At 35.1% G+C, this 19,162-nt stretch overlaps 1 protein-coding gene across 8 annotated transcripts in view; it reads left to right on the top strand.

Annotated features, from left to right (window-relative positions):
• Positions 1-19,162, top strand: part of LOC141462335 (suppressor of lurcher protein 1-like) — a 418,108-nt gene that overhangs the window by 38,061 nt on the left and 360,885 nt on the right. Inside the window, exon 1 of one of the 8 annotated variants that reach the window (XM_074144105.1) lies at positions 98-325. The exons of the other annotated variants lie outside the window; for them this stretch is intronic. The gene's annotated coding sequence lies outside the window, so the exon portion shown is untranslated. Of the gene's footprint in view, positions 1-97; positions 326-19,162 lie in introns of those variants that run through there. 8 annotated transcript variants of the gene reach the window in all.

The raw sequence follows: 19,162 nt of genomic DNA on the forward strand, positions 1-19,162 counted from the left end.
GATTTTATTTCATCAATAAATGGAAAAAAAATTCGGTCACTCTGCTTAGATAACCTTAATTTACCTTCCAGCTGATCTGACTAGCCATTTTCCGGCGGCCATCTTTAACTCGCCAGTCGTGTTTCTTTACTAATGTGATTTTTTAAGTTAATATTAGTGCGTGTTAAAGTGAAGTTCTATTTTACAAATTGTGAATATTTTATACTTAGTGCTTGATATACAGTTTCAGTGCGAATAGTTTTGTAAATTATTTTAACAAGTGTAAAGTGCTATTGGAGTGGTGATCTATTGAGATGCTGTTGAACTTTTATAAACCTTAAACAAGGTAAGACTTTATTATCAATTTCTTATTTTAAATTAAAATTATACCTTTATTATTCTTGCACGAAAATTGTATATTATTTAATTATTAATTACGAAAAAATATTAGTGCTTCGCCTTGACTAGATTCTGGGTTGGTTAATTCTTTAATTTTAAACGCTACAAAAAGTATTTCGATTGATTGGCTAAACCTTATAGATGTAATTGACTATAAGTTGAAAATTACCACAAATTGTTTTTGATAATTGATATCTAAACTTTTGTGATGTATGTATTCTATAATCTTTTCTTTTTAATCAACTATAAGTTCAAAATTAGCGGAATTAGTTCTTTCTCCCATGTTGTGTCTTGAAGTGTATTCAAAACCATTTTTATATATACTTCCTTATTTCTTTTTAATTGAATATAAGTTCTAAATAACCGTTGTTTCCCCAAATTGTGTTTAAAGTCTTTTTGAGGTATTCTTTGATTTTTTCTTTTTAATCTCATAAGTTTTAAATTAGCATTCTTGGTTTCCTCAAATTGTTTTTTGAATTTGATATTTAAACCAATTTAATGTTTCCTTTAAACTTTTATTTAATCGACTATTTTTATAAATTAGTTTTTCTGTTTCTCTAAATTGTTTTTGGAATGGATTTCTACTACCTTTTACTGCATTTTTTAACTTTTATTTTTTTTTAAATTAGCATTCTTTATTTCGATGTATATATTTTTTGGAATTGATATCTACACTTTTTTACAAGAGGTTTAGTTTTCATTCTGTCAGGTGTCTGAGAGCGATTAGTTCACGTTGAATAGGATGGTAGGAACTGCTGTGTATAATAGTGTCAGTAGGCTTTCTGAATATTCAGAATTCTAAGTTGTTGTCTCTTAGGGTACGTTTACAACGGAGCTGTGAGTATAGATGATAGCAGAGATGATAACTGATAGAGTAAAATATAATCGCTGATTAGTGTGCACAACGAAGCTGCGATACATGCAACATGTCCGAGAAGTGAAGAAGAGTTTTTATGTTCACCAGCAACAAAATGGTATATTTTAAAGAAAAAACGCTTTAGAAAATATCATGTACATCCCATAAATAAAAAACGAAGTACTTTGGGTGAATTTCACTATTTATATAAGGAACTTAGAAATTATCCGGATCGTTTTATTGAATATGTGAGGATGGGTTCACCCACATTCGACTATATTTTAGAAAAAATAAGGTCAAAATTAAGAAAACTTTGGAAAAATTGTCATGGAAATCCTATAACCATAGAAGAAAAACTAGTGATTACTCTGAGGTAAGGTTATATTGAGGAAAAACAAATAAATACACATAAAAATAAATGTAAGCACGATTTAAAAAACAAAATATTGTTTAAAAGTAAATAATAAAATAATAACCAAAAATAATGAGTAAAGACAGCACTAATTAATTTTTCTACCTCCATTTTGAAGCTCCGATACTGGAGTTCAGCTAGCAGAAAAATGAAAAATTCAATTCTATCATCTATGCTCGTTTATAGCAGCGAGTATGAGTCACTAGTCGAAGCTTCGTTGTGCACGCTCACATAAGAATGTACTAGGTTATTCTATAAGCGCCGATGCATCACTGCTATCATCTCCGCTATCATCTATGCTCACAGCTCCGTTGTGAACGTACCCTTATAGTAAGTATGATATCCAGGAAGTTAAGAGTTTTGTCGCTCTCATATTCTGTTTAGTTAAGAAAATAATTTACGCATGTCTACATCTAGTTTGAGCATGAGTAAAATATAATTTGGCAGGAAGAAGTGAAGTAGAAGGGTAATTATTGCGATAGTAAATCGCCTAGAGTAATCTAGATATCCTTAATATTTATTTATCATTAGATATATTTAAAGTTGTTCAAATCGTGAAACAATCAAGAAATCTATCCAAAAGGTACAAAAATCTCCTCAATAAAAACTTGCAGTTTAAAAAGTTAAGTATAAGGGTTGATTAAACCATAAAAGGTACACGTTTTCCCATTTGCAACACCCATTTTCAAATACAACATATTTGTTCAGTAAAGTGTAGCACCCATTTAAATTAGATTGATTGATAAGATGAAGTATTAAACTATTCATGCACAGGTTAAAAAAAAAATCCGTTTTAATGGAAATGTCGTTACGGATTTTGGGAGAGGAATTAATGTTAGATTTTCAAAAATAGAATAAATAATTTGGAGCGGACAACTAAATAATATTGCAACAAAAGTTGAACTTTATGTTGAGAGTAAAGCGTTAGTTTTCCTGACTCAGGACAGTGGTCAGTACTCCTTGTGCCCAACATAGAACTCTTACAGCTAGCACGATTTTCTTTAATTGCTGTAGACTGCCCAAAGAAAATTAACAAGTGGGATATAAAGTGTACAAAAGTAAACTGTAGTGTAATAAAAGTTTGGAAAGCAACTGGAAAAACTTGTTCGTTTCTGAAGAAAACTCATTATTTCATTAAAAGAAGAAAAAGCTTTAATGGGGTACTTTCATTTTATTATATATATATTATATAAGGTTTATTTTATTGTAGAACATAATTGTAAATTATATTTTCCCTGTCACTGGCAGTAGCTTTTATTGTTGGAGCAATTTTTTTCTTTGTCAGAGGAATTTTCTACATCTTTTCTGGATCGAATTTTTTTTTTTGACATAATGAAAAATTTTTGAGACGCGTGGGCCCCATGATTCTTAAATATTGCCCAAAAACAGCTGTATGTAAAACACAGTTTTTGCTTAATTGTCGAATCATTATTGTGTGTAATTACTTATTATGTTTTAGAGTTCAGTTAGGGTTCAGATAATACTGTATGGTCCGCGCGAAAAAACATACCCAAATGTGAACAAAGTAAACAGAACGGGTTAAATTGGTTGAATTTGAAAAGTTACGTTAGCTTGAATTTCTTTTGACAACCCATCCCGTCCCGTTGAGGAATAAGGTGGCACATTTCTGATGATATTACCTGTTTATTTATTAGTTTGGGAAGTAAAGTTTTAGCGTACGAATAATAATAATAATAATAAAATAAAAATAAAAGGAGTACTTTTTCAGGCTAAAATTATCCATAAAGCACTTTGCTCAAAGTTTGGGCTGCTGAAGACAGAAGTGCCATATTATAAATATAACCCGCCGACGCTGCTGCAGAATGCGCACACAAAAGTATATTGGGACACTCAGATAGTAACGGATAGGAGTGTTGCTAACAACAAGCCGGACATACTAGTTATGGATAGGAAGGGTAGAGTGGCACATATCGTCGATATCGCCATACTCAATGATGATAACATGCAGAAAAGCAGGGGCGAAAAGATCCGGAAGTACCAGGACCTTAGTTTCCAACTAAGAGAAATGTACAACCTGGATAAAACGACGATTGCGCCTATAATACTTTCCACGAGTGGCCTCGTGCCCAGTACAACGGTGACTGCTATCAATGAGTTGGGCCTATCCATTGATCTGGTTGTAGAGGCGCAGAAGGCAGTGCTCCTAGATACGGTCCGTATCGTCCGAAAGTTCCTGAGTGCTGCCCATTAAGCAGATCATTACAGCCAATCGCTGCGTGCAGCCCGTTATTATTTGGATTTAGTTTTTAATTCCGAGAGATAGATGATAGTAATTTAGATAAGGGGTTGTGGCAAAGTCCACCCCCTGAGTGATTTCCCTAATAAGGAGTCAGAAATAATAATAATAAAATTATCAGGGAAGGGATTAGCTATGCGTTAGCATACTGGACTCCCACGCGGAGGTCCCTGGTTCGAATCCAGCTGTTGACGCTTAGATTTTCTCTTCCTAGGAGCTTCTTACATCTCACTGTCCGGTGATGGACAGTGTTGTCTGTAACGAGAGAACACTATCCGGAGGCCTGCAGTGCACTGAAAAAAGCTCCGGGCGCCAATAACCTTAGATGTTGACGCGCCTTAAATCATAAAAAAAAAAATAATAATAATAAAAGTATCAGCTCAGAGGATACCTTACTGGCTTCCCAAACAGATATCTTTCGATTGAATTTAGCTACTATCCCTTAAATTTTCTTTTTCTAGGAGCCTCTTAAAACTCTCTATGATAGTGTGGTCTTCAATATCTGCAGACTGGCATTGCACTGGAACAAGCTACTGTTTGCTAATGACATCAGTCATTGTAGTTCACACATTTGGGCTGGTTATCTTTCGAACATGCAGATACATCATGGTTCATGCCACATTTCTCCCATTTTTTTATTCCTTTTGCATTGATCCTGGAAATGTCCAAATCGAAGACAGTTTTTACACTGTACTACGTTTTGAATATACTTGTTCACTTCACATCTTACGTAATAGACATATACATATTGCGATAATTGCTGTCCCCTAACTGTAATCAAAACAGATTGGGTGGGCCCCAATTTTACTCTGTTAGTTTCCCTATCTCTAAATTTCCGTTTCAATCTTCGCGTTTCTAATATTTCGTAAAGAATCCCAGGTGGACCTCTAAGAACCTCTTTTATTTCGGCCTCAGACAATTCAGTATCCACTCCCCTAATTACCCCTCTTCTTTGCAATAGATATCTCGGTATGTACAAATTAAATCCTTTATCTTTGAACAAAGAAGATCCCAGCAATTTATTGGCTGAGACTCCATTGTTCAATTCAACTCTTAACCTATTTATGCCAATTTTTTTTTTTTACGTTGTCAATATTTTGGGAGATTTCTGCGTGATGTTCAAAAAGTAATTCCCAATGGATATTGGGTGTATCCTAGCAATCCCTTTTTGGTCTCGTTCGGTACTTTCTATTATTATCTGGAATGGTCCTAAATCAGTACTTCTATACTCCATACTAATTGTACTTTTACTTACGGGCACTGTATGTATCTGCTTTGCAATAGCATCGTTAGAACTTACCATTTTATTCATCCTTTGTCACTTCATCTCCACATCATCGGGTGGCCTTGCCGATACTTCCCCACAATCCAAGTTCATATTTAGGGAAAACTTACTTCTTATAATTTAAGGAAAAGAAAACTTGAAGGTAATAACACACTCGGAACACACCCACACACAGATAAAACCACAGAGTACTATCTGTATCACTAAGACCAAGTTACACCTTTGGTTCGTTGCACTCAACCACTGTTACACATAGTCTAAGGAATATAATTCATAGATGTTATGTAACCACAAATTAGCACAAACAAACGATTAAAATGACATAAATTAATTATTAAACACAATATTGTAAAAGTGTTTTAACGTACATTTCACTGAGTTAGTAAAACTCAAGAAGGAAGTCCAAGAAGCGGAGTAGAATGGTCATAATGCGGTACAGCATTCTCTCGTTACATACTACATTGTCCATCACCGGATGAAGTTGTAAGAAGCTGCTACGTAGCTGTAACTAGTTGAATTCGAATCACTATGTTGGAATATATTTACATCTGACCATCATCCCCTGTAACAATAAAAATTTTGTTAAGGACAAAAATGGAGTTATTTATTATTATTATTTTTAAATTAGCAGCAAGGAGCTCAAATCTTTTAACTTCAGTTTAATTAAGAATAAAGGAAGAATTATAAAATTTATAATTAATTAATTATAAATAAGAACAAAAAACTAAACAAAAGAATTTTAATAAATCTACTTTCAGAGCCAAGATATAAAAGAGAAAAATTATGAAGCCTAAAGAGGGTGAAGCTAATAATTGAAAAATAAAACTAAACAAAATGTTTTCCTTTCTTATCCTTTTTCATATTTAATCCTGGCTGGTTAGACGATTAAAAAATATAAGATGGATTTTGATTCAATAAATTGTTAATTATGGTATAGTTATTTACGTATTAACAAAAAGTTGAACATTTTAATTTATTTATTTTCAAAATATGTATTACCGAATTTCTGGTGGTTATAAAAATTCTTTTTTCTGCAACCATGTAGGAATGTTCTCATTACTCAATTAAAATCAGCTGTGTAATGCCCAACTTCCCACACTAGTGGGGGGAAATTCCCATTAGTGTCACTTTCCGCACAAGTGAGTGGAAAAACTTTATTGTGCTTCCTTGATATAAGAAGTTTTGTTATTAACATAAATATTTTCTGTAAAACTCTAATAAGCTTATTTAAATTTATTTTATTTAAATAATTAAAAAACGAATATTAAAAAATAAAATAAAAATTGAAAGGAATATAGAAATAAAAATAATACTTTAATAAATAATTAGATATTTTTAATTATAACAGTTAAAAAGGTTATAGTGTTACCTTATAGAAATTTAAAATGGATTTTAGTGATGCCTGTTTAGAAAACACTCCTCCATCAATAAAAGAAACAGCAGAAAATGTAATAAGTAATGTAAATACGTAAGTAATGTAAATAATTGTAATATAACAATAAATGTTTATAATAAATAAATTACTTTTTGTAGACTGTAAAAATGAAATTTTTAATTTTATTAGTTAATAAATGGTTGCAGAAAAAAATATAATATTTAACTCTAGTGTAAAGTATTTTCCTCACACTCGGCAATTTGCACTTTCACTCGCATCGCTTCGCTCGCTCGTGCGTGCAAACCCTGCCTCGCGTGAGGAAAAGTACTACTTTCCACACTTGTTAAATAAATAACTATTGGAATAAATTGAGCTTCAAAAGGGAGGTTTGAAAAATTTTAGTAACTATTTCCTGTGTGCTGATTTGAAACCTCTGTCTTTTACGCCTTTTTCATCCATTCCAAGATTTAATCAGATTACAAATTGTTACACTAAACTTCCGCTACCCCGGCGTAGCTTCAGTGGAGGCGGGGTGGGCCGAGGTGTAGGCATCAGAGATAAATAAATAAAAGAAAATAAAATAAAGTGTATAAAAATTGGAAATATATATATATATATATATATATACCTGCGTTATATTTGGGCGCCACGCCGTTTTAACATGAACTCCCGTAGTAAACGGCGAAACCTACGGGGGAAGGGGGAGCAGGAAGAAAATCAAAGAAAAGGCAAGTAGGAGTATATAATGCGTATATTAAAAACTATTAAGCACAAAAAACAGAAATAATGGCAAATGCAACCTAGTTTACTTGTTCCAGTTTGAACGTTACGCTAATTACCTTAATTACGGAAGCTTCCTTACACAGACAAAAAAAACTAGAACTTATATAAAAGCTGAATGTTAACACAAAAATACTAGAAACACTTTTCAAAATGAAAACCTTAATACCACACAGAAAAATTAATTACATGCAACAAAAGAAAGAATCGAAATAGTAAAACTAGTAACTACTAAAAGAAAAGGTAAAGTTCTTTGATTATCCAAACAGAGCCTGCCAGCAGACGCTTCTCCGGGACTTACCCCAGGCCTGGTTGTTGTTCTTTTTGGTATAATTCATAGAATGATATTTACGGAGGTGACCGCTGTCTTCTTTCTTCGGGATCCCCACGATGCTGTTCCAGAGCTTTTTCCAGCGCAGTCCTCCTCGCACTTTCTTCTTCCCTTTTCACCCTTTTTATTTTGTAGCGTACAATCCCTGCTCAGGGGTATATTACCACGGCACTACTACTACCACTGGTAACTCACCCGCTACACAATTTTTCCTAATTTCCTAATAAGGAAAAAATTAGGAATACTAATCCGGCCTAGCCGTAGAAAAAGGAAAATCCGGTCCTTCACACCGCACGCTAGCTCTCACACTGTCCTCCTAGCCCTTTCCTTTCCAGAACTTCCCTAATTTCCCAACCAGGAAAATTAGAGGTCCAAATCCGGCCTAGCCGCAGGAAAAGGTGGCCATGTGCCTCGCACCGAGCTCCAGCGCTCACTGACCCTCACACCTCTTAACTATGCGCCACTCTGCTTTTTTTCCCCTTCGTCAGCAGTCCGAAGTACACCTTCACTCTATTCTATTGTTTTGTGCATAAAAACTACGTATTGCTTATGCTAGGCTTGCATTTGCTTTATAGATTAAATTATTTAAAATTAAAAGTTTAACTAAATTTTGTTACCCGAATTTTAGTCGGTAACAATTCCCCCCTTGCCTCCGGAGAGGAACGTCGGGAATTGGAAAGAGAATGAACGGAACGGGATTATGGAGGGGGATTGGGATGGGGTTACAATTGGTCCACGTGCCAGTAACCCAAGGGACTACCCTCTAAGTCTACCATGCAAGTGCGGTGCCTCCTAACAATTCGCTGGCCGAACGGAAAAGTTCATGTTTAGAAATCCCCTTGGCTGTTCTTCGATCTTCGACCATTGCCAGAAAAGAGCGACTTAATACGCGACTTCTTCATGTTAAGCTTCGTTTAGAAAGGATCACTGAGCTCGACGGCGATGAGTTACAGAAACAGGAAGCTATGAAGGAGGAAGTAGGCCGGCTTTTGAGAGATGTTAAAGAACTTCAAGTAAAGTCCGAAGGGCAAATTCCACCGATGCCATCCTTATCAAAAGTAGGAACCTTAACCACCTCTGCGATTCCTAACAAATCGTGACATCAGCAGTGTATTTGAGGCCCCATTGGTCGAGCTTTAAGTCTCTACAGCCACTGGGCTCACGCGTGGACTGTGATGGGGTCGGATGGTAACTGGCATCTACTTCCGTAGGAATCGCAGAGGTGGTTAAGGTTCCTACTTTTGATAAGGATGGCATCGGTGGAATTTGCCCTTCGGACTTTACTTGAAGTTCTTTAACATCTCTCAAAAGCCGGCCTACTTCCTCCTTCATAGCTTCCTGTTTCTGTAACTCATCGCCGTCGAGCTCAGTGATCCTTTCTAAACGAAGCTTAACATGAAGAAGTCGCGTATTAAGTCGCTTAAGTTCGTTGGGATCATCTTCCGCAATAACTTCCGTTTGTTCTTTAATAGCCTCAACTTTCCGACAGCACACTGCAACTTCCTGTATTGCAGGTAGAGTAGAAAACAGTCTTCCACTCGGTGGTACCTTAGATTGCAGAGCCTTAACTAAACGTTTTCTTAAATCGGGGACTGTACCCTCACCGGAAATACCCCTAATGACTAACTCATACGCCAACTCATCCTTCAATAACCTGTATAGATCCATTTAATTAAATTTAAAAAAAAAGAAAAGGACCAGTGAAAATTAGAAATAAAATAAAATATGTAAATTGGCACAACAAAATACAAGCAGATGTCATGCAAAAAATATTTAAATTTTTTTAAAAATCTTTTATTGTAATTTACCACTGCAACAAGCAAATATGGTGAAAGAGAAAAAAAATAAAAGAAAATCATGAGTGGTGCCACTCCAGCAACGTGCTTTGCTCTCACGATAAGAGAAGATCACGAGGCCATCTTCTCTTCAATCTCCTTAGAGGATTACCTGGTAATGTGGAGGAAGATAGGTGTTCTATGAGAGGGATAGGATGAACTGCTGCAGAGTGGAATGAAATTTGAATAAAAGAAGTGGTAGCAAGATCTGTAATGAAAGGGATTTTCAGGTCATTATGGATAGTGAGGTTAGGATACATAGAACGGAACGTTAAGAAGTTTTCGAAGTATTTTTGACTGTAATGTCTGGGAGTTGGAACGCTTTGTCGATCCCCATACTTCGATGCCGTATGATCAAATAGGTCGCAGTAACAACAGGTATAAGAGTCTTTTGTTTTGTAGGTTGAGTTACGATCGTTTGTCAAGTAGTCTGGGCGAGACGTTTTGTAGCGTTGGTTAGTTTCTTGTCTTTTCAGTCTATTATGGGGATTCTATGTCAACCGTTTGTTTAGGTGCAGTGCAAGGTAGCGTACTTTGTCCACAGTTGGTATAGGAGTTTGGTTCAAGATGATGGGAGGTAGGATTTTCCGTCTGAGAGTAAATACTATAAATTTTGATTTCGTAACGTTAGTTTTGTTTCGCCATTTGATAAGCCAGTCCTGTAAGTGGTTGATGTGCGTTTGAAGAGTTCGTGTAGCGATAAGAGGCGATAAGATTGCAGTATCGTCAGCAAAGTTGAGGTATTTGGGTGCTGAGGTATGTCTGCTGTATATAAGGAGTAAAGAAGAGGACACTGCCCTGATTTTTTAAATTTAAAAACAGATTTAAAAAGAAAGGTATAGCAATTAATGTTCTGATTTGTTGGTGATTTGGTTTTTCTTTAAACGCTCTCAGATCATTCGTAAAAACCACTTGTACTTCGGGTCCTTCATATCCTATATAATGAATGGATTTAAGGGTAATTCCATAAGGAGAAACTACCCGATTAAACCCTACTTCTTGCAAGGAATAAGGTGGATTAAAATCCATACCAAAAGAATGATGTGGATTTTCACTCTTGAATTATTTATCAGCTGGCACTCTTTGTACTTTTCATTTATATATATTTAGTTTGATTATGGTCTATTTATATTTGGTTAGACTCAGTCATCACTTTATAACAGTTTGTTTGAATTTGTAACTAAACTGAATTTTAAAAATTCTTATGATAGAGAAATGAATGCTTAGAAAAGAGAACAATCCTTGAGGCTAATTTTTTTTTTTTGTACATATTTACATCTCGGAATATTTATCGCTGGATGGGTGGAGAGCTCTAACGAGTAGCTCTCTAACGAATCCTGATTTACTTAAAGTCATTAAACACCAATTATTTTATTCCCTTAGACCTTCGTTTAAAAATGACATTTAACATTAAAGTGAAAGAAAGGAAAATTTTAAATTTTTGAGCATACAATTTTTGATTTTAATTTTAATTAAATTATGCACTACAACCCACCTTTAATTTATAACATTATTTAATATGTACTAAATTAAGGATAAAAATCGCTCTATTTTTCTAAAATTAATATGGAACATACTTCACGCTAACCCATGTTCTGTTATCAATTATGGTGATAATTTTATCTAACTTGTAAATCTACGTTTGTAACATAACATGGCTTCCGTCCATTTCAGATTTCAAGTTTCAAATTATTATTAAAGCAATGATTGAATTAATATCAGATTGCGTTAGGAATTGAGGAGCATGCCCAATTCATACATACGCACACTTGCTGCAAACTTACCCACACACACTGCACATAGAGAGAGTGTGTTAGTGAGTGTTAAAGGGATTGAGGGGTAGGGACCTGTCTTAATTAATTTACTCAAATTAATCCCCCTTTATCCGGCTCAGAGGCTCCCTGACCAAAATAATTGTATTATTCATAATCACGGTATAAACTTCAAATTTATGATGAATTATAATAATAATAATAATCCGGTTGTGATTATTTTCTAAATTATAAGTTGTGATTATTTTTTTAAACTTTTAAATTTTGTTTAAATCTATTTTAGCCGTACTCTTTGTAATCATTGATTACTTTACATTAAAGAAAAAATTACCAAATTCTACTTTTGAAGCAAGTAGCCTTAATACTAAGTATAAAAAAGTATGGCAGTACTTCTTAGTAAGTTTGAATAGAATAGAATTTACGGGTTCCAGAAATGGGAATGTACCTCTTTTTGATAAACCATGATAACAACTCGAGTATGTTAAGGATTAAGTATCGGTCCAGAATAAAAAACAACAACTCCGTCTTTTTGCCAACGATTCGTTTATTGATTTCTTCAGGGCCTGGTTATTACAAATAAATAGCACAACAATTAGACTATTGAGTCACATAAATACAAATACAACGTCTTATTAAAGAACTATAAGAATTGATATCAAATGAAAACTTACGTGGCTATGCGAATTGGTTGAGTTTTATTTTAGGCCGATACTTCGCTATTTGACTAAATAATATAAATATTTTATGGTCACTAAAAGCTAATACAAGTTCATGTTAACAACTTCTTACAAATAGTTTTTTTCACCATCAATGTCACATCACTCTTCGTTCTTTAGTTTCTAATTTCAGGGAAGGGATTAACTATGCGGTTAGCGTACTGGACTCCCACGCGGAGGTCCTGGGCTCGAATCCAGCTGCTGACCCTTAGATTTTCTCTTCCTTGGAGCTTCTTACAGCTCACTGTCCGGTGATGGACAGTGTTGTCTGTAACGAGAGAACACTGTCCGGAGGCCGACAGTGCACTGAAAAAAAAGCTCCGGGCGCCAATAACCATAGATGTTGACGCGCCTTAAATCATTAAAAAAAAATGAAAGAAAAAAGTTACTAATTTCTTTGTTGTGCAGTGTGCATTGCTGCATTCATGACCAGCTCTTTACAAAAACACCAGACCGTGATCTTTGGAGGTTCTTTGGAAGAGAACATTTTAAAAATAGGTGTGACTTAATATTAAGTCAAGCGAAGAAATACGAGTAATGCAGAACAGAACTTAAAGAGTTCAGAAAAATAATCAAGATCAGCCAAATAATGTTTATAGAACTGGGCTATTACATGATTATTGGTATTTACATAACCAAGAAACATTAAAGTAAAAATTATCGTGATTTACCCAAGTTATTTTTTGCTGTAAAATGTTAGCTACGATTGTCATTCTTAATTCCTCTCCAGTCTATTTTGTCTTCTTGCTGCTATCTACATTCCTACGAACTGCATAACAGGGTATATTTTTTTGGCTGTTATATTTAAAATTTATTGCAATTTTAAAAACTAAACCACCCACCTAAATTGAGAGGTTTCAATATTTGAACGAGGGACAATCCGAACGCAAAAATAATAAATCAAATATAAATAAGAGTGGGTGAATTTAGTGGGCCAATAAATACTTCATTTAGATCGTTTTAAAACTGGCCAAACAGTTGTAAGCCAATCACATTCACCACTACCACCATCTGAAAGCAGAATTAAATGAATTCGATTCTAACTCTTCATTTGGCCTTGGGTACTTCGCTGTCTCTCTACAAAAGCAGATAGTAATGCCACGAAACAACAATAGGCCTTTTATTGCATTTTCGCGTGTTCTTTTATAATATATTAGAAATACCTCTTGAAGTCACTCTTCACATGATGAGCAATCAATGATTCATCATCATGAGTATCATATGAATCAGATGAAACAATCTTCTTTTAAATGAACTTTAACTTTTTTAACACAGCTGAGTTTGAATTCCTCAACAAATTTTGTTGAATTAAAATTTTATGTTTTATACGATCAAAACTGACCCTGACGAACAAACGTTCACTATACGAGGGTCGTTTGAAAAGTCCGTGCAAAAATAAAAACTACTTAATTTTTTGGGGTAAACCTTTTTATTTTTCAACATAGTCTCCTTTTAGGCTTATACACTTCGTCCAACGCTGCTCTGGTTTGTTGATCCCTTCCGAATAATAGGATTTGTCCAAGTCTGAAAAATAGCCATTTGTTTCTGCAATCACCTCCTCGTTTGAATAAAATCTTTTTCCCGCCAGCCATTTCTTCATATTGGGGAACAAATAGTAGTCCGAGGGAACCAAGTCTGGAGAATAGGGGGGATGTGAAACGAGTTGGAACCCTATTTCCATTAATTTTGCGACCACAACTGCTGAGGTGTGAGCTGGTGCGTTGTCGTGATGGAAAAGGACTTTTTTTGTGGGCCAATCGTGGGCGTTTTTCTTGCAGCTCGGTTTTCAAACGGTCCAATAACGATGAATAATATGCACCTGTAATAGTTTTACCCTTTTCCAGATAGTCGATGAGGATTATTCCTTGCGAATCCCAAAAGACAGTCGCCATAATCTTTCCGGCCTAAGGAACGGTCTTCCCTTTTTTTGGCGCAGATTCCCCCGCAGGAGTGTAGTGATGTATCCATGTTTCATCCACAGTGACGAAACGACGCTTAAAGTCCTGCGGATTCTTCTGGAACAGCTGCAAACCGTTCTTGCAACACTTCACACGATTTCGTTTTTGGTCAAGCGTGAGCAATCGCGGCACCCATCTTGCGGATAGCTTTGTCATGTCCAAATGTTGATGCAAAATATTATGTACCCGTTCATTCGAGATGCCCACAGCACTAGCAATCTCACGCACCTTCACTCTTCTGTCATCCATTACCATATCATGGATTTTATCAATGATTTCTGGAGTAGTAACCTCAACAGGGCGTCCAGAACGTTCAACGTCACTTGTGCCCATATGGCCATTCCGAAAATTTTGAAACCACTTATAAACTGTTCTAATCGAAGGTGCAGAGTCACCATAATGTTTATCAAGCTTCTCTTTAGTCTCCTGAGGCGTTTTGCCTTTCATAAAGTAGTGTTTAATCAATACACGAAATTCTTTTTCGTCCATTTTTTGAAAATCACTCGACTTCCTCGATTCAAACGAAAGCCAAACACAAAGAAATAGACCGATCTGGCTGAAACTTGGTGTGTGTTCTTCCAAGAGATGCTACTAACTAAACATAACCTCGATACGCGCCAGTAGTGCTATCTCTCTGACTTTGCACGGACTTTTCAAACGACCCTCGTATACCGCTCTACTTGCCCGAGTAAGTTTCCTGACTTATCAATTATTTATATTTTTTCTTTTATACGTGTTCATCAAATTGAACTATTTTCAACATTGTTTATAAGATAATTGTTTTCTACTGACAGAAAAAGACATTGTATATGTCAGATACGAGGAGGAAATATCTGCGAATACTTTCAGACAGTCTAGTGGCTGAACATGCTGACTGTAATTATTACACTTATTGGCTTGTAAAAAATAAAAAGTACTGTCGTTTTCTGAGCATTTTTTATTTGCTATTTCATTATTAATAATTACAGATTTTATTTAATTAATTTCATTTCTTCTATTGATAGAAAAAATTAAAAATACCAAAGTTTATCTGTGAGATACGCTCGCCCGTTTTTGTTACTTTTTGGGCGCGCCCGCTGGAAGGTTAACACTCCCTTCTACGTCTCCAATCATACTACGTATAAACTCTGATCTCAATATTCCTCTCGTCTCTAATATAGCCCTATCTCGCTACACAAAACTCCACTCAAATCTACACAGTCATTACTGTGATCCACAACATGTCTACTACAACACTTCCTTCAAATCCACAGCGCAGACTAAAGCGGCGGTGGCCACGCGATCATCTCAACACAGCGCCGATCTCCGTAGGATGGTTGCTGTGTAAGCTTGCCCAATCTGGCGAACTAACGGCTTCCATCACTGGATGGTCGTCGTTAACTCCACTCACCACGCCCTTGGCGCACATGCATCTGTATTTGCGCTATCCTTATCACTCATCTCTTTTGCTTATTGTACCAGGATACAGTTGCAAAATAAATAAACAAATTAAAAAAAAAAAAAGTTTTCAATCTCATAAATTAGCAATGGTAAAAAAAGCTTTAGTAGAGCAGTGACTCGTGGTAGAGTTGCTTATTTTTTCCTTGAGTGGGTTCAATTTTAGGCTCCAAATTTGAGCTTTTAAAACTATCTGCTCTTCAATCACACGTCATTTAGAGTCCGTAAAAGTTTATTATTGCTCAGTTATTGTCCGAAGTAACTGTGCTTTCTTGTTATATTAATGTGTACATTTTCTTTTTTACTGGTTTCAAATTAATTTAACTCATCAATTAATTAATTTCCATTCAAATTATTTAAGATTTGGTCTCTTTTATAAATAAGTTTCTTGAAATTCTAGTTAAGAGGTTTAGTATGGCGGTCATCCAGGGAAAATTGCGAGAAACTGAAAAAAATAAACTTTTTGAACATTCGTACATCTGGTCAAGCAGATTGCTTCAAATTCGAACTTGCAGCATCTCTTTTTTTTGTTCTCCTTTATACGAGGTGTGGCTATTAAATAACGAGACTACTGCTATAAAACATTTTATTTTAAATTTATACATATTTAGTTATTATCACCTTCAATATACACCCCTCCCATTTCCCTACAACGCTCCATGCGAATTTACCATTGTTCGAAACAGTGCTGGGAGTCTTTTTCTGTGAGCTCCTGCATGATGCGTGCCGCTTTTTCTTGCACAGCTTCAACGGACCGAAATCGGGTTCCTTTTATTGCAGATTTGACTTTGGGGAACAGATAAAAGTCACATGGGGCCAGGTCAGGTGAATAAGGCGGATGGCCTAAAACTGGGATGTTGTACTTGGCCAGAAACGTCTTGGACAGGCAATGCAATGTGAGCCGGCGCGTTGTTTTGATGGAGAACCCATGACTTGTTCTTCTACAAATCGGGGCGTTTTTTTTCTTACTCTTTCACGAAGTTGAGCAAGCACCTCACGGTAGTAATGTTGATTAATTATAATAGATATTTTCATCCGTTTTTAGACGTGGAAGGGCGACCCGGGCGGTTATCATCTCCGACGTCTTCTCGCCCATCTTGGAAACGATTGAACCACTCAAAAACTTGCGCACGTGACAAACATTCATCGCCATAAACTTCTTTTAATAAAAGATAAGTTTCAGTAGCGGTTTCACCAAGTTTCATGTGAAATTTCAAGACAATTCGTTGCTCTACTACATGTGTAGTATCATGTTTTCTGCAAAACGAAACTAACACTTCTTACACAAACGAAGGTTCCGGTCAGACAGATTTCTCTACAATCGAAAGAGAAGGCTTTACGCTGCACAGCTGTCGTTCGTTAGGATTTTTGCGCATGCATAGTTCTTCTGTAGCTGCATCAGTCTCGTTATTCAATAGCCTCACCTCGAGGGTAGAGTGAGACGGTAACGTTATTGAAGTCGAAATCGGTCAGGGATTCGTTGCATGCTACGACTGATAAAATCAAAGACTTCATTAGAATCCTCTGAAAGCACCAACAAAAGAATAAAAGAAATAACAAATTTAAACATCCAGTGGTTTTCATTTTTGAGTTTTTGGCTTTACAGACAAAACTTTTGTTATTTGATGGCCTAAAAAATTGAATTTCTGACATAAAATACCAAAAGGGAAAAATTTGTATGATTGCAATATCTCCATTTTAGAGTAATTTGGATGTATATGTAAACAAACAAAAAAACATAGCCTAGGGAAAATTGGAAAAATCCTATTTAAACTGACTTGACTGGAATCGCCATATCACGTATTTATTTACGGCTGGATCTACGGGAAACCACTTACCGTTAACTTAGTCAATAAGTACGCAAAAACGATTACAGTAATTAATGAACGGTGTTTGTTCAAATAACATAGATTTTTTTTTTTTTTTGCAAGAGGTAAGTCAATCACACGTGTGTTTCATTTCATATATATGTACCATTTATTAAAACTACAATCTATTTTTAAATCTTCAATTAATTGGACTCTGATTTCATTTCACCAAAAGCAATTTAAATCGGATTTCAAAATATCATCTAAGCTTCTTTTTTTAAAAGATAATTTTTGTTTTATATTGTAATATCCACTCTTATTCAAGCTGTAAAAATTGATGAATGTTTTCGTTAGCTTCATAATTGTTTATTGAGAAACAGTAATTTGAAATATCAGCTTCCAGGATAGATGTCTCTTTTCTCAATGTGAGCACACAACAATCATCATCTACTGATGTTGATTAAATTCGTCAACATTTTCATATTGTACGGTTTAGCTAACTAAATAAATTAGTGAGAATCATGCAAACTGTGTAGCAAATATCTAAATTTAAACTAAATTGTTTCATAAAATCAATGTACTAGAGAAATATTTCAATGAAAACTAAGCGTACTTTTCTTTAGAATTTGGAGCACTGTTTAAATAGTTCCAAGGAAAATGAAGCAGAAACAGGGACTTCGGGAAGTGTCATTTATTTGAAAGCAGAATTTTTGTAATTCATTTAATCTACTTTAATACGATATAGGTAAGGTCTAGGGGATGCATATTAGCCTAAAACAGCACTATTCAAAGAAGTGTAACCACCGACTCCTCTTCTAGAACTTGTTCTTAATCGAATTTTTTCTGATTAAATATTTCAAATAAAAGTTGTGAAAGTAACTATCGGAACTTGTGGACACGAACTATTTAAATTTTCCTACATTTTACTCGTATTTGAACTGCACATGTACAACTATGTTCTGCAGGAGACTTGAACATGTTTTACCAAGTAACACTCAATACCAAAAGAGTGAGACACCATCAAAATAGATTATTGGTAAAAGAAATTAAAAGAGGCTAATTTGAATTACCATTAACAGTTGGGAAACAGCATAGAAAGTGAGAACCTCTTATAAGATTTTCTTTTTTCTTTTTCAAATTTTGAACATCCTTCAAGTTGGATGAAGGCACTCAAAATAATTTAATTTAGTATACACCTAATTCTCGACAGGATTTAAATTGTAATTTGTTTCTAAATTTTTGATAAAATAGAAGGAAATAATTCCTTAATAAATAAAAGGTAACCTTACTTGTATTTTTCAGTATATAACTGACTTTACTGATAAAAAAATTTATTGATATTAAAGTTATAATGGAACGGAAGAAATATACAGTTATAGGTTTATTACAGACTATATAGTTTGAAGTAAAGGCGAAGTTACAACAATAATACAGAGAAAGATAATGGCAATAAAGTTGGCTTCACACTGTTAAAAGATTGATTCTGTCCACTAAATATTTATGTACACTGATTTACAGCTCAATGTTATTACTGTTGGGTACAGAATTACTGTGTAAAGTACTGAATCAGTTAAAGTGTTAATTCACTATATTTACGAGCATTTTCTGGGAGAGTTCAATAGCCCAGTCAACCACGCGTTGTGCGGATCGTATCTACACAGGATCAACAAAAGGTCCTCTCCTCTTTGCGTACATTGCAATGAGGAGGAGGATTTCAAACACGTAATAATGACATGCCCACGTTATGTGGTAGAAAGGAAACGAATGTTTGACGATATATACAGGTATTTAGATGCACCATTTCGCTACGAAGACATAATATTCTCCACCAACATTTACGAGGGTCGTTTGAAAAGTCCGTGCAAAGTCAGAGAGATAGCACTACTGGCGCGTATCGAGGTTATGTTTAGTTAGTAGCATCTCTTGGAAGAACACCCACCAAGTTTCAGCCAGATCGGTCTA

Source organism: Rhodnius prolixus, unplaced genomic scaffold (assembly GCF_049639745.1).
Source record: "Rhodnius prolixus isolate KJV_2025 unplaced genomic scaffold, Rpr scaffold_36, whole genome shotgun sequence".
Lineage (NCBI taxonomy): Eukaryota > Metazoa > Arthropoda > Insecta > Hemiptera > Reduviidae > Rhodnius > Rhodnius prolixus.